Source organism: Hypanus sabinus, chromosome 1, assembly GCF_030144855.1.
Source record: "Hypanus sabinus isolate sHypSab1 chromosome 1, sHypSab1.hap1, whole genome shotgun sequence".
In the NCBI taxonomy this organism is placed as follows: Eukaryota; Metazoa; Chordata; class Chondrichthyes; order Myliobatiformes; family Dasyatidae; genus Hypanus; species Hypanus sabinus.
In genome coordinates this window covers 165,443,209-165,456,719 of record NC_082706.1, presented here as the reverse complement: position 1 = coordinate 165,456,719, position 13,511 = coordinate 165,443,209, and positions in this window count along the sequence as shown.

Here is a 13,511-nt window from a genome sequence, read left to right as displayed (position 1 = left end):
AGGAAAGGAAGTTGTCAAATTGTGGGTTTCCTCATGTTTCTAATAAACTGGGAATATTTTTTATCCACTCATCACATCAGCTGCCTTCTGCCCTATCTGTGGAAAAACATGTGGTTCCGATATTTGCATCATCAGCCATTTCAGAACTCACCAGACCAGCGATGGGCCAAAAAAGAAGGGAAAAAGAAATTTAAATACTTCACCTTGATTTCAGTTCCTTATGTCCTTAGCTCTGGAAATTCCTCACTGACCATTTGTGTTTCTCCACCTTTATTTCCCCTTTAATGGACTCAATAAAAGCTAAATAGGAGGTGATTATCTTCATTTTGCCTGCTGTGACCCAGTGGTAATACTTTTTACAGGGTGCTTTTGTGAAGTACCTGGAGCACTTTGCTGTACTGAAAGTGCTATGTGAATGAATAGGGCTTCCATTGTAATTCCCCCCACCATGACCATTTATTCCTCAGAAGGAATGAAGATTCATTGCATTTTTATGCAGATTTTCCTGGCAAAATAGAAAACATAAACTGTGATGCATGTTGGAATGAGGGAAAGTAGAGAAGATTTATTCAGGGTAGATTCCCATGTAAGTAACTCACAGAGAAACTCAGGGTCAAATAGCAACTATGGACAGAAAATGATGGGTTGAAACCCTTCATCTGGACTCATTGATCTGTTGCTCCAACATCTGCATTCTCCTTATTTGACTATAGAAGTTGCTATGTTACCCTTTAGAATGGGCCAATAGTACTTCTAAGCCCATTCATCAGAATTTCAAACTTTCAATAGTAATTCTAAATTAAAATTCTACTTCCAAATCCCACCCCCACATGCCACACCCCACCAAAATATGGTGGTCCCACATTGTTCAAAGTCACTTTCTGTTCTGTTGAAATTCCAGATGACTTCCATCGCCGGCTGAGTGATCTGGGCTGCCCTGATATTAATAAGTGCCTTTTCCACGAGCATGTCATGGCAGCATAAGATCACTGTTGGGTAAATTATTCTATGGCAGGGCTTGACACCTGAAGGAGTTTCTGCATGCATTCACGTCTCCACAAAATAAACAATACCAATGTGGTGGCCTGGAGTCCATTTGCATTTTTATTTATTCAAAATGAGAACAAATTAAATCACCACTTTTCTGTACTGTTGCTGGCGTATTTAAGTTGTTTAAGGGGAGGAGAATATAGAATAGTTACACACAGTTACATCCAATGATGTGCTCCCTCTACTTTCTAGAATGTCCTCAATCCATCATGTAAAGTAAGTATGGGGATGTTAGCAGAGTAACTTCAATGTGCCCCCTGTCTGTGTAACCAGTTTACAATCCAGAATCAGAATCAGAATCAAGTTTATTATCATCGGCATGTGTCATGAAATTTGTTAACTTAGCAGCAGCAGTTCAATGAAATACATAATATAGAAAAAGAATAAAATAATAATAATAGTGAATAAATAAGTAAATCAATTACAGTATACATATATTGAATAGATTAAAATCATGCAAAAAACAAAAATAATATATTTTTAATAAGTGAGGTGGTTCAATGTCCATTTAGGAATTGGATGGTAGAGGGGAAGAAGCTGTCCCTCAATCACTGAGTGTGTGCCTTCTGTACCTCCTACTTGATGGTAACAGTGAAAAAATAATATAGACATATTTCAAACTAATCTTATATGTACAAAGTCATAAAAGGAGATGCATTTTTGGACACTACCTCAGTTTCATTTTAATATTTCTGTTTTTGCACGGTTTTAAAAATCTATTCAATATATATAATTGATTTACTTTTCTATTTATTATTTTTTCTTTCTCTGCTAAATTATGTATTGCATTGAACTGCTGCTGCTGAGTTAACCAATTTCACGACACGTGCCGATGATAATAAACCTGATTCTGATTCTGAATCTGATTTCATTATTTTTTCATTGCACGTACTTCCCTTGTATTCTTTAAAGCCAGTAATTGATCAAGCGCTGCTGTACAGAACAGTAGGTTACCTTCCTCCATTGCAGTGTCTGTAGTGTGCAACATCCACAACATATACTGTGGCAACTCATCAAGGCTTCTCAACAACAGTTCCTAAATATGTGCCTTTTAGCACCAAGAAAGGAAAATGCAACAGAACCATTGGTTCAACAGCACATGCAAGTGTTCCTCCAAGTCAGACAAAGCTGATTTAGATACAGATTAACATTATCATACTATAATAATTGATTTCCCTACCCAACAATATTGTGGGAGGATCTTTAACGCTCTGTTCAACAAAACTGCTTTGACAAGGGTGATTATAGGTAAGCATTAAATGCAGACTTATCCCATGAAAGAATAAAAGAAATCTACTGTTTACTCCCTGCTAGGTTCTGCGGATGTGAGTAATGACATTTTCCTCTCCCTTCCTTGACACATCACACTTTGTCTCCATTTGGCTTCCCTTCAGCTTTCAGGAATCTGACCAGGAACAACTGAATCCTTTCAAACTAGGGTGACTTATAAGTGAGTCAAAGCTGGTGAGCAATGGATGTAAGATAACACTTCCATCTTCACTTCAGATAGTAGTTTGTTTCACTTAATCAGTATGGAAAGGGAAATTAATCAAACATCCTGCTTTAACTTTATTCATCACATTTAAAACAAGTGCATCACGAGTTGTTTTCTTGTGTAACAAATCCATTCGCATGTGGGAGCACAGTCTGAGTTTAAAAATAGACTAGTTTGTCAAAAGTTTGACCATACAGACTAGTCCAAAGTATATCACAATATACAATCCTGAGATTCTTTTCCTTGTAGGCGTTCACTGTAAATACAAAGAAACAGAATGGAACAACGAAAGACTGCACACAACAAGATGGACAAACAACCAGTGTGCAAAAGACAACAAACTGCAAATGCAAAAAAGAAAAAAAATAAACTCTTAGAACATGACATGAAGAGTCCTTGAAAGTGAGTTCACAGGTTATGGGAACAGTTCAGTGTTGGGGTGAATGAAGCTAGGGGAAGTTTAGTTCAAGAGTTTGAAGGTTCAGGCTTTTGAGGAGTTATACTATAACTGTTTTTGAACATGGTAGTGTGAGTATTCAGGCCCCTGTACCTCCATCCTGCTGGTAGCAGTGAAAAAAGAGCATGTCCTGGGTGGTGGGTGTCCTTGATGATGGATGCTGCTTTCCTGCGACAACACTTTGTGTAGGTGTGCTAACTAATGGGGAGGGCTTTACCCATGATGCACTGTTGTATCCACTACTTTTGTCCAGCACTTAAGTGCCATTATGAAGAAAGCACGACAGAGTTTCTACTCTTACAAGTTCACAAAGATTTGGCATGGCATCCAAAACTTCTATAGATCTGTGGTGGAGTATATTGACTGATTGCATCAGAGACTAGTTTGGAAAGAACAATTTCATTGAACGAAATGCCTACAAACAGTAGTAGATGCAGCCCAGTCCATTACAAGTAAAGCCCTCCCCAGCACTGAGCAAAGACACACAGAGCAATGTCGCACGAAAGCAATATCTATCATCAAGGACATCCATCATCCAGGCCATGCTCTCTTCTTGCTGCTGCCATCAGGAAGAAGGGTCAGAAGCTTCACGACACACACTACCAGGGTTAGGAATTGGGGGACTGCTTCAACAAGCACCTCCACCTCATCAGCCTAAAAAAGAACTTCCCATTCCCATTCCAACATGTCAGTTCATGGCCTCCTCTTGTGCCAAGATGAGGCCATCCACAGGGAGGAGGAGCAATACCTTATATTCCGTCTGGGTAGCTTCCAACTTAATGGCATGAATATTAACTTCTCCTTCTGGTAAAATAAAATTCCCTCCCCTTCTCCTCTTCCTCTGTTCCTTACTCTGACATTTTACCACTTGTCACCTGCCTATCACTTCCCCCGGGTCTCCTCCTCCTTCTCCTTCTTCTCCGGTCCTTTACCCTTCCCACCCACCTGGCTTCCCCTATCACCTTCCCCTCCCCCACCATTTTATTCTAGCATCTCCATCCTTCCTTCTTAGTTCTGAAGAAGGGCCTCGGACCAAAACATCAACTGTTTATTCATTTCCATAGATGCTGCCTGACCTGGTGAGTTCATCCAGCATTTTGTGTGTGCTGCTTTGGATTTCCAATTTCAATTATTACCCATCAACCATCAGGCTTTGAACAGAGGGGATAACTTCACTATCTTCACTTGCCCCATCACTGAATTGCTCCCACAATCTATGGAATCACCTTCAATGATTCTTCATCTTATGTTCTCAATATTTATTGCTTATTTACATATTATTATTTTGCTTGCTTTTTATTTTTTTTATTTGTACAGTTTGTTATTTTTTGCACATTGGTTGTCCATCCTGTGTGTGGGTTTTTCATTGATTCTATTGTGTTTCATAGAAACTTAGAAAACCTACAGCAGAATACAGAACATGGTCCCTACCTTAGAAATTACTAGGCTTACCCATAGTCCTCTATTTTTCTAAGCCTCATGTACCTGATGACACGCTGATGACACGGCCATAGTGGGGTGTGTCAGGAATGGTCAGGAGGAAGAGTATAGGAAACTGATACAGGACTTTATGATATGGTGCAACTCTAAACTACCTGCGCCTCAATATCACCAAGACCAAGGAGATGGTGGTGGACTTTAGGAGACCTAGGCCTCATATGGAGCCAGTGATCATTAATGGAGAATGTGTGGAGCAGGTTAAGACCTACAAGTATCTGGGAGTGCAGTTAGACGAGAAGCTAGACTGGACTGCCAACACAGATGCCCTGTGCAGGAAAGCACAGAGTCGACTGTACTTCCTCAGAAGGCTGGCGTCATTCAATGTTTGTAGTGAGATGCTGAAGATGTTCTATCGGTCAGTTGTGGAGAGCGCCCTCTTCTTTGTGGTGGCGTGCTGGGGAGGCAGCATTAAGAAGAGGGACGCCTCACGTCTTAATAAGCTGGTAAGGAAGGCGGGCTCTGTCGTGGGCACAGAACTGGAGAGTATGACATCGGTGGCAGAGCGGAGGGCGCTGAGTAGGCTACGGTCAATCATGGAAAACCCTGAACATCCTCTGCACAGCACCATCCAGAGACAGAGAAGCAGCTTCAGTGGCAGATTGTTGTCAATGCAATGCTCCTCAAACAGGATGAAGAGATCATTACTCCCCAATGCCATTTGGCTCTACAATTCAACCACCAGGGGCAAGACATGTTAAAGTGTCTGAGTTTAAGTTTAGGACTGAGTTTAAGTTACTACTCAATGCACTTTAATCAACTATTTAAGAACTTTTTAAAAGCTATTTATTAATGCTTTTTGGGAGGGTGATTTTAGATGCATATCATATTTATACTGTTAAATACTGTATGTAATTAGTTTTGCTACGATAAGTGTATGGGACACTGGAAAAATGTTGAATTTCCCCTTGGGGATGAATAAAGTATCTATCTAATCTAATCTAATCTAATCCTATCCAAAAGTCTCTGAAAAGACCCTATCGTATCCGCCTCCACCATCGTTGCTGGCAGCCCATTCCACGCACTCACCACTCTCTGAGTAAAAAATTTAACTCTGAAATCTCTGTACCTACTTCCCAGTGCCTTAAACCTGTGTCCTCTTGTGGCAACCATTTCAGCTCTGGGAAAAAGCCTCTGACTATCCACACGTTCAATACCTCTCATCATCTTATACACCTGTATTCATTGTGATTCCTTAAAAATAAACCTCAGCATTGTAAATGGTGACATATATACTTTGAACTTGCAGCCTTTTACCTACCAATTGACCTACAATTTTATATGTACTGAATTAAAATTGGGTCTCCATTAAATGGTACTAAGAGTTAATCCAGCCATATCAGAATGTATTCCTTCCCTACCCTGCAGTCCAAAATGTGGCACAATTTGAACACTTTTATGCTATTTTTATTTTAAAGACACAGATCTCTTGAAACATTTCTGTGCCCTGATACTAGCAAAACATGTGAAGATACTTATATTGTAAAGTCACATTGTGGTGAGATTCCAAATTTCATAACTGAACTAAAACAACAGGCACTAGAATCTTAAAGTTGTCACCATTGGCAATAGAACAGTCCAGATCTGTAGTTTCAAATCCTATTTTATAAACCACACCTGCTTGTACGTAATCAACCACTGACAGATTGAAATGCATGGATTAGATTTATTCACTCACCTGTATTTAACAAATAATAGAAATGCACACATCGCTTTTAAATCTGTTTGAAATGCGATAAACTAATTCATCAAAAAGGGAGGAGCATAAAATCCTTATCCTCTTTGACACCGCATTTGCGGCTCTGCTGCTTATCACATCCTCGCTACTTGTTTAACAGACCAAATGGCCTAGCTGGGTGACTAACACTATCAGAATCCAGCAGGTGGTTCCCAGTGGAAAAGCTGTTTGCACCTTCTTTCTAACCCAGCTTGCAAATAGTTCTTCAGCTTTGATGTGTGCTTTACAGAGTCTGGTTTTGTTTATTTATAAAGATTCCAATTAGTGTGTAATGCCACTCCCAGTATGAAGTAATTCACAGAGGATCAACAGATTGGGATAAGTTAAGGTGAATGTAATGGGAGGGAGCTCACTGTCTGGTTCGACTCTTAATCATTAGGATGTGGCATAGACTAAAGGAATGTAGAATTTACAGCCACTGTCAATCACTTCTAACAGGAAGTGGGAAAGCAAAGCAAATTAAAGTGTCTTGCAGACAATGTCTACAGTACACACTGAAATCTCTTTCAGTTAACTCACAAGTTAACGTTGGTAACTGGTTTGCATAAGTACAGTCTTCAGAATCTGCAGTATACATCAGAACTGCCAAACTGCATCACATGCATTTCTGTCTGTCTGTTTTAATATGGCAAGGAGAATAGGTTCATTTGGCATTTCCTCCTTTGTAGTCACATAATACATTTAATAATTTCTGATAGATGTGACTTTGGAACAATTGCCTTAAACTGGCTGTTGTTATAAAAGGTGTTGCATTGCAACGACAATAAACTAGATTACAGGAAAAGTGCTTCAGTTGTAGTTTCTGGGTTCCTCAATCTGAAATATTCATTAATCTAAATCTGGAATTTACAACCAGTAATGACAACCTGTATAACATAACTACATTTCGTTTGACACTGAATGGGGAATAAATCCTATCAATGGTTCAGGAGAAAGATGCTGCTTCTGTGCAACACACACAAAATGCTAGAGGAAACCAGCATCTATGCAAATGAATCATGTTTTGAGCTGTGACCCTTCTTCAGGACTGGAATGGAAAGGGGAAGATGTTGGAATAAAAAGGTGGGGGAAGAGTAAAATGGATTAGCTAGAAGGTGCCAGGTAAAGTCAGGTGGGTGGGAAAGGGAAAGGGCTGGAAAAGAAGGAATCTGATAGGAGAGAACAGTGAACAATGGGAGAAAGGGACTCCAGGGAGAGGTAGAGTTAGGTGACGAGAAGAGGTAAGAAGCCAGAATAAAGAACAGAAGGTTTCAAGATTTCAAAGCACCATTTAATGTCAGAGAAATGTATACAATATACATCCTGAAATGTTTTTTCTTCACAACCATCCACAAAAACAGAGGACTGCCCCCAAAGAATGAACAACAGTTAAATGTTAGAACCCCAAAGTACCCCCCAGCTCCCCTCACTCCCGCATGTAAGCGGCAGCGAGAAACGATCTCCCCTCCCCACACTGGCAAAAAAAAGCATTGGTACCCACCACTGAGAACACAAGCTTGAGTAAAGCAATAGCAAACATACAGACTTGCAGTACTCCAGAGACTACTTGTTCACTCAGTACGCGACATGTCACGGTCTATCTCTCTCCCTAATAAGGGAGAAAGAAGTGTCTTTGTTTCACAGCAAGAGGGGAGACATAACAAACAACTCGCTTGATTATTGAAGTCCGTTGTGTTGCTTTTCCCAAGCTCGGTGCGCAAAGATCTCCAGTCTCTGGCCACACAGTCTTAGATCTTCCATCTCCCATGACTCACTGATCTGCCCGGACACCGACCTGCGATCCACCTGTCTCCAGAGCCATGAGATCTCGGCCCTCCGAGGGCGAGCTGAGCTCTTAGGCTGGGCCCTAGGCGTGCCGAGTAATAGCCAGTTGTGAAACCCCGAGAGCAGGTCCCATTCCCGCAAAAAGCAGTAGTCAGTGTGTAACTCCAGGTCAGGGTCTTCAAAAGAACCCTGAAAGGGAAAAATAGAGATATTGATGGAAATGGAGCTGTAGATGAAGCAAAGGAGTCGCTGAAGGCACCATTAATCCTCCTAAGCTCCTCCTCCCTTCAAACGACGAAGGAAAGCATGGGAGAAAAAAATGCCTGAAGGAGAAATCGACCTTCATGCCATTAAGTTGGAGGCTACTTAGACAAAATATGAAATGGCCTTATTGTGGTAAAAGAATAGGGCATGTTGGAATGGGAATGGGAATCAGAATGAAAATGTTTGGCAGATGGAGCGGAGATGCTCAATAAAGTAGTCTCCCAATTTACATCGAGTCTAACCAACGTTGAGGAGGCCACATGAGGAGCACCACATACAATAGACGACCCCAGCAGATTCACAGGTGAAATGTTGCCTCACCTGGAAGGACTGTTTAGGGCTCTGAATGGAGGTGAAGGAGGAGGTGGATGGGGAGGTTTCCACTTCTGTCATTTGCAAGCATATGTGCCAGTTAGAAGATTAATGGGGAGGGATGAATGGACAAGGGAATCACGGAGTGAGTCAAACCTGCGGAAAGTGGCGTGTGGGGGAGCGGGTAGGTAAAGGTGTGTTTGGTGTTAGGAACCCATTGAAGATGCTGGACATTGCGGAGAATTATGCAATGGAAGTGGAGGCTCATGGAATAATAGGTAAGGACAAGAGAAACTCTAACTCTGTTAAGGGGTGGAAAGATGGGGTGAGTGCAGATGTCTGAGAAATGAAGGAGATGCAGGTGATAGGAGCATCGAAGGTATATCCCATTCTTTGAAGAAGGAGGACGTCTCTGAAGTCCTGGAAACAAAAGCCTCATCCTGGAAACTCGTGGTGGAGATGAAGGAATTGAGAAAAGGGAATAGCATTTTTACAGGAAACAGGGTAGGAAGGGGTATAGTCATGGTAGCTGTGGGAATCAGTAGATTTGTCTCCAGAGTTGGAGACAGAAAGATCTAGAAAGGGGAGAAACATGTCAGAAATGGATCAAATGAATTTAAGGTCAGGGTGGAAGTAGGAGGTAAAGATGCTGAAGTTGACAAGATCAGTATGGGTGCATGAAGCAGCACCAATGCATTTATCAGCGTAGCAGAGGAAGAGTTGGGGAGTATTACTCGGGAAGGATAGGAACATGGACTGTTCTACATAGCTGAGCAAAAGGCAGGCATAGCTGGAGTCCGTATGGATGCCCATGGCTACCCCTTGAGTTTGGAGAAGGTGGGAGGCACCAAAGCAGAAATTATTGAGGGTGAGGACCAGTTCAGCCAGACAGAGGAGGGTGATGGAAGAGAACTGGTTGGGTCTTTCATTGAGAAAGAAGCGGAGTGCTTTAAGGCCTTCTTGATGGGGCATAGAAGAGTAGGGACTGAACATCCATGATGAAAATGAGGCAAGCAGGACCAAGAAATCAAGAGCGTGTCTTGTCTCATAAATGTACATGGGAAGGGACTGAACCAAGGGGGTTAGAACAGATTTGAGATATGCAGGCATGAGTTAAGTGGGGCAGGACCAGGCAGAGACAATGGTCCTACCCGGACAGTGAAGTTTGTGGATCATGGGTAAGAGATAGAAGTGAGCAGTCCCAGGTCAGAGAACTATGGGTTTGGTGGCAGTGGATGGGAGCTCTCCAGAGCCGATAAGATTAGTGAGACAATTATCTGAAAGTCCTTTACAAAGGGTGAGTCAGAGGAGGTGCCTGAAGGTTTCCGCCTGGCCTCAGGTCAGTGCACCCTGTTTGTCTGCAGGTTTGATGGTATGGTTGAGATTGGTGAGGAGAGAGCTGAAAGCAATGTGTTCAGAGGTAAGCTTCGAGGAGGAGAGAGGAGTGCTGAAGTCGAGCCGGATGTTTTTCATCGCCAGTTGGAGATGAACAGATCCAGAGCAGGCAGTGAACCAGAGCAGAACGTCCAAGATGAAGAGGGGGCTTGGAGACAGGAAAGGAGATCACCAGTGTGGGATGGAGAAGTTTGGCCATAGATGTGGGCTCGGAGGTGGTGGAGGCAATGGAATAGGAGCTCAGCGTCGTGGCGGGCACGAAACTCACCACGTGCAGGCAATGGGAGACAAAGGCAAAGCCCTTGCTGAGGGCAGAATGTTTCATCTCAGAGAGTGGAAGGTTGGAGTGAATGGTGAAGACACGGCAGGGATTAGAGCTGAGTTCAAATGGGGGAGAAGAGTTGATTGCATCAGAGGAAGGGGGAGGATTGGGGTATTCAGGGAAAGTAGGGTAGAAGGAAGATGGAGGCCCTGAGGACCCAAGAGGAGACAGCGAGCCTATGAGATCTGGTGTTGGAGAGTGGTGGTAGGGGAAGGGGAACCTGATGGCCCAATGGCAGCAAGGAAGGTCTCAACCCTGAGGTGGTGGCAGCCAAGGTCTGGGCTGGAGCCAGAGCTAGAGGCCACATAATTAGTGTTCTGAAGTCATCTGAGGCCATTGGAACCGGAGCTGGCAGCAATGAAATTCATGGTCTGGACATGTCCACAGCTGGTCACTGCTTAATCATTAAAATATTATTAATGCTCCAAAAGATACTTTCTGGCTCTAATAATGTTCTTCATTTAAAGGTCTTTTGGTACAAATGTAATGGCTGCAGGCAGTTTATAATTTTCATCTTCTTCCAAAGTGATTTTTAAAACTACACACACACTCTGATTACGCTTTTTAAGTACCTCGAACGTTTTATTAATTCTTCCTAATTCATAAACACGCCCACCAGCCTCCACCTCCAATCTCCCGTTTCATACCCTTGTGCTCTCTCTGTGCTCCAAAGTGGTTGCATGCCTGCTGCTGTAGGTCAGTCATGGATCTGTCTCACAGACATCCAGTTGTTAGTGGCCTGGAGCCATTGGTAGGCCTTTGAAAGATGACCTATTGGCAGGGGAAATCTGTGCCATAATTACACTTTCACTTCATGACTGTATGGATATTTAACACACAGCTCTGCCTGGGGCACCATTGGTAGCTCATTTGGCAGACTGTTTGGGATTTGCCATTTCACTCTCGTGTTACAGTGATCACACATCATCCTTCATTTTCATACCCAGTACACCAAGCGATAAATAAGGGAAAAAACACTGTCTATACTACTCACATATGCTATCTGATCTGTGTGCACCCAGCCTTTTGTGCAGTTTCACCCACTGTTCATATGTTTATGAAGATGAGATCCAATTGATTTTATTCCATATTAACCAGATTCTAGTTAAAAATAAGATAGTAAACATAAACCAGTTTGTGTGAGGATGATTCAGGCAGGCACTTCTATGCATGCAATTTGTTTTAGGCCTTCTGACAAGAACAGATTTCTTGGAAATGCTGCTCTGTCATCATAATTTCCCTACTTCCTTTGTAGTCAACCATGACTGAGGATGTTCCCTTCTCTAAGGCCAGATGTAGCTGGCAATTCCAAAGTAGGCCCTGCAGGCATTACCACACATACCCATTGTGCATTCGGTGGGGAAGCAGCCCCGAGAGGAGGACTCTTAAGGTTCAAAGTTCAAAATGCATTTATTATCGAAAAAAGTGTACTATATACAACATTGAGATTCATCTTCCTGCAGACAACCACAAAACACAGAAACACAACAGAACCCATTAGGAAAACAACCCACACAACAAAAACCATCAAAGCACCCATTGTGCGAAAAATATAGGAGAGAGAAAAATCAGCATATAGGAAGGAGAATCAGCATATAGAGGGAAGATTGAAAATCTGGATGAGTGGTGCCACAACAACAAATTCTCACTCAATGTCCATAAGACCAAGGAGCTGATTAATAACTTCAGGAGAAGGAAACTGGAGGTCCAGGAACCAGTCCTCATCAGGGGATCAGAGATGAAGAGGGTCGGCAGCTTTAAATGTCTTGGTTTTATCAGTTCAGAAGATTTGTCCTGGGCCCAGCATATCAATATTTTAATGAAGAAAGTACTTAGAAGTTTGCAAAGATTTGGCATTGACAAACTTCTTTAGATTTGTGGTGGAGAGTATATTGACTGGTTGCATCATGACCTGGTATGGAAATACCACTGTCCTTGAATGGAAAATCCTACAAAAGGTAGTGGATATGGCTTAGTCCATCACTGATAAAGCTCTCCCCGCAATTGAGCACATCTACACGAAAGCAGCATCCATCATGAAGGTTACCCACCACCCAGGCAATGCTCCTTTTTTGCTGCTGCCTTCAGAAAGAAGGTACCGGACCCTTAGGACACACACCACCAGGTTTAGAAACAGTTATTACTCCTCAACCATCAGGTTCTTCAACCAGAGGGGTTAACTTCACTCACCCATCACTGATATATTCCCACAACCTATGGACTCACTTTCAAGGGCTCTTCATCCCATGATCTCGATATTTATTGCTTATTTATTAATAATTTTTTTTGCTCTTTTATTTGCAGTTTGTTGTCTTTTGCATTTTGGTTGTTTCTCCATCATTTTGGGAGCAGGCTTTCATTGATTCTATTGTGTTTCTTAGATTTACTGTGTATGCCCGCAAAAAGACATATCTCAGGGTTGTATATGTACTTTGATAATAAATTTATTTTGAACTTTAAAAAAGGAATTAATCATGTAAACAATTAAAAAGTAAGCAAATAACACATAGAACATGAACCGTAGAGTCTCTGAAAATGATTCCGCACCACGGAGCCAGTTTAGTGCTGAGGCAAGTGAAGCCAGTTGAAGCCAAGTGAAAACAGTTGCAAGCCACAGCTGCAGAGTCTGTTCAGTGCTGAAGCAAGCAGACCTCACAGAATAGTAACTTTGTGCTTTGCTGTCAACCATGATGCCTTGATCTTCTTAATCTGGTTTGGTGCTTAAACCAGCCAGATTTCGGTTTATTTTTCACTCTCAGGCCCGGGCTGCATCGCTTCAGTCCAGCCCTGTCCACTCCAGCAATGGCTACCTCAGCCATACCTGCATTTTCAAGAGTCCAGTTTTCTGAATCCTTCGAGAATATCGCATAAGTGCCAGGTCATACGAATGGTTCAAAATCATAGCTCGCAAAGGGAAATTACAGGTTGTGAAATAAGTGATCGTTATTCAGATGTCAAAAGTGAGGATGAAAAATGGACTCATCACGATCAAGGGGCCAGTAAGAGCTTAACCTGTTGATACAGAGGTGGAGCCAAGGGTCCAGTGAGGAAGGACAACAGCATTGGGTTCTTCTTCTACTGGAGAGGGAGAGAGGGCCCAGGTTGGTGAAGGAAGCCCCTCAATGATGAGTGTAGCATTCCACCACACCAGTGTGCCACGTGAATGGTAGCAGTGCTATTGATGTGTGTATGAATGCATTAGAATGCCGCAGAAAAC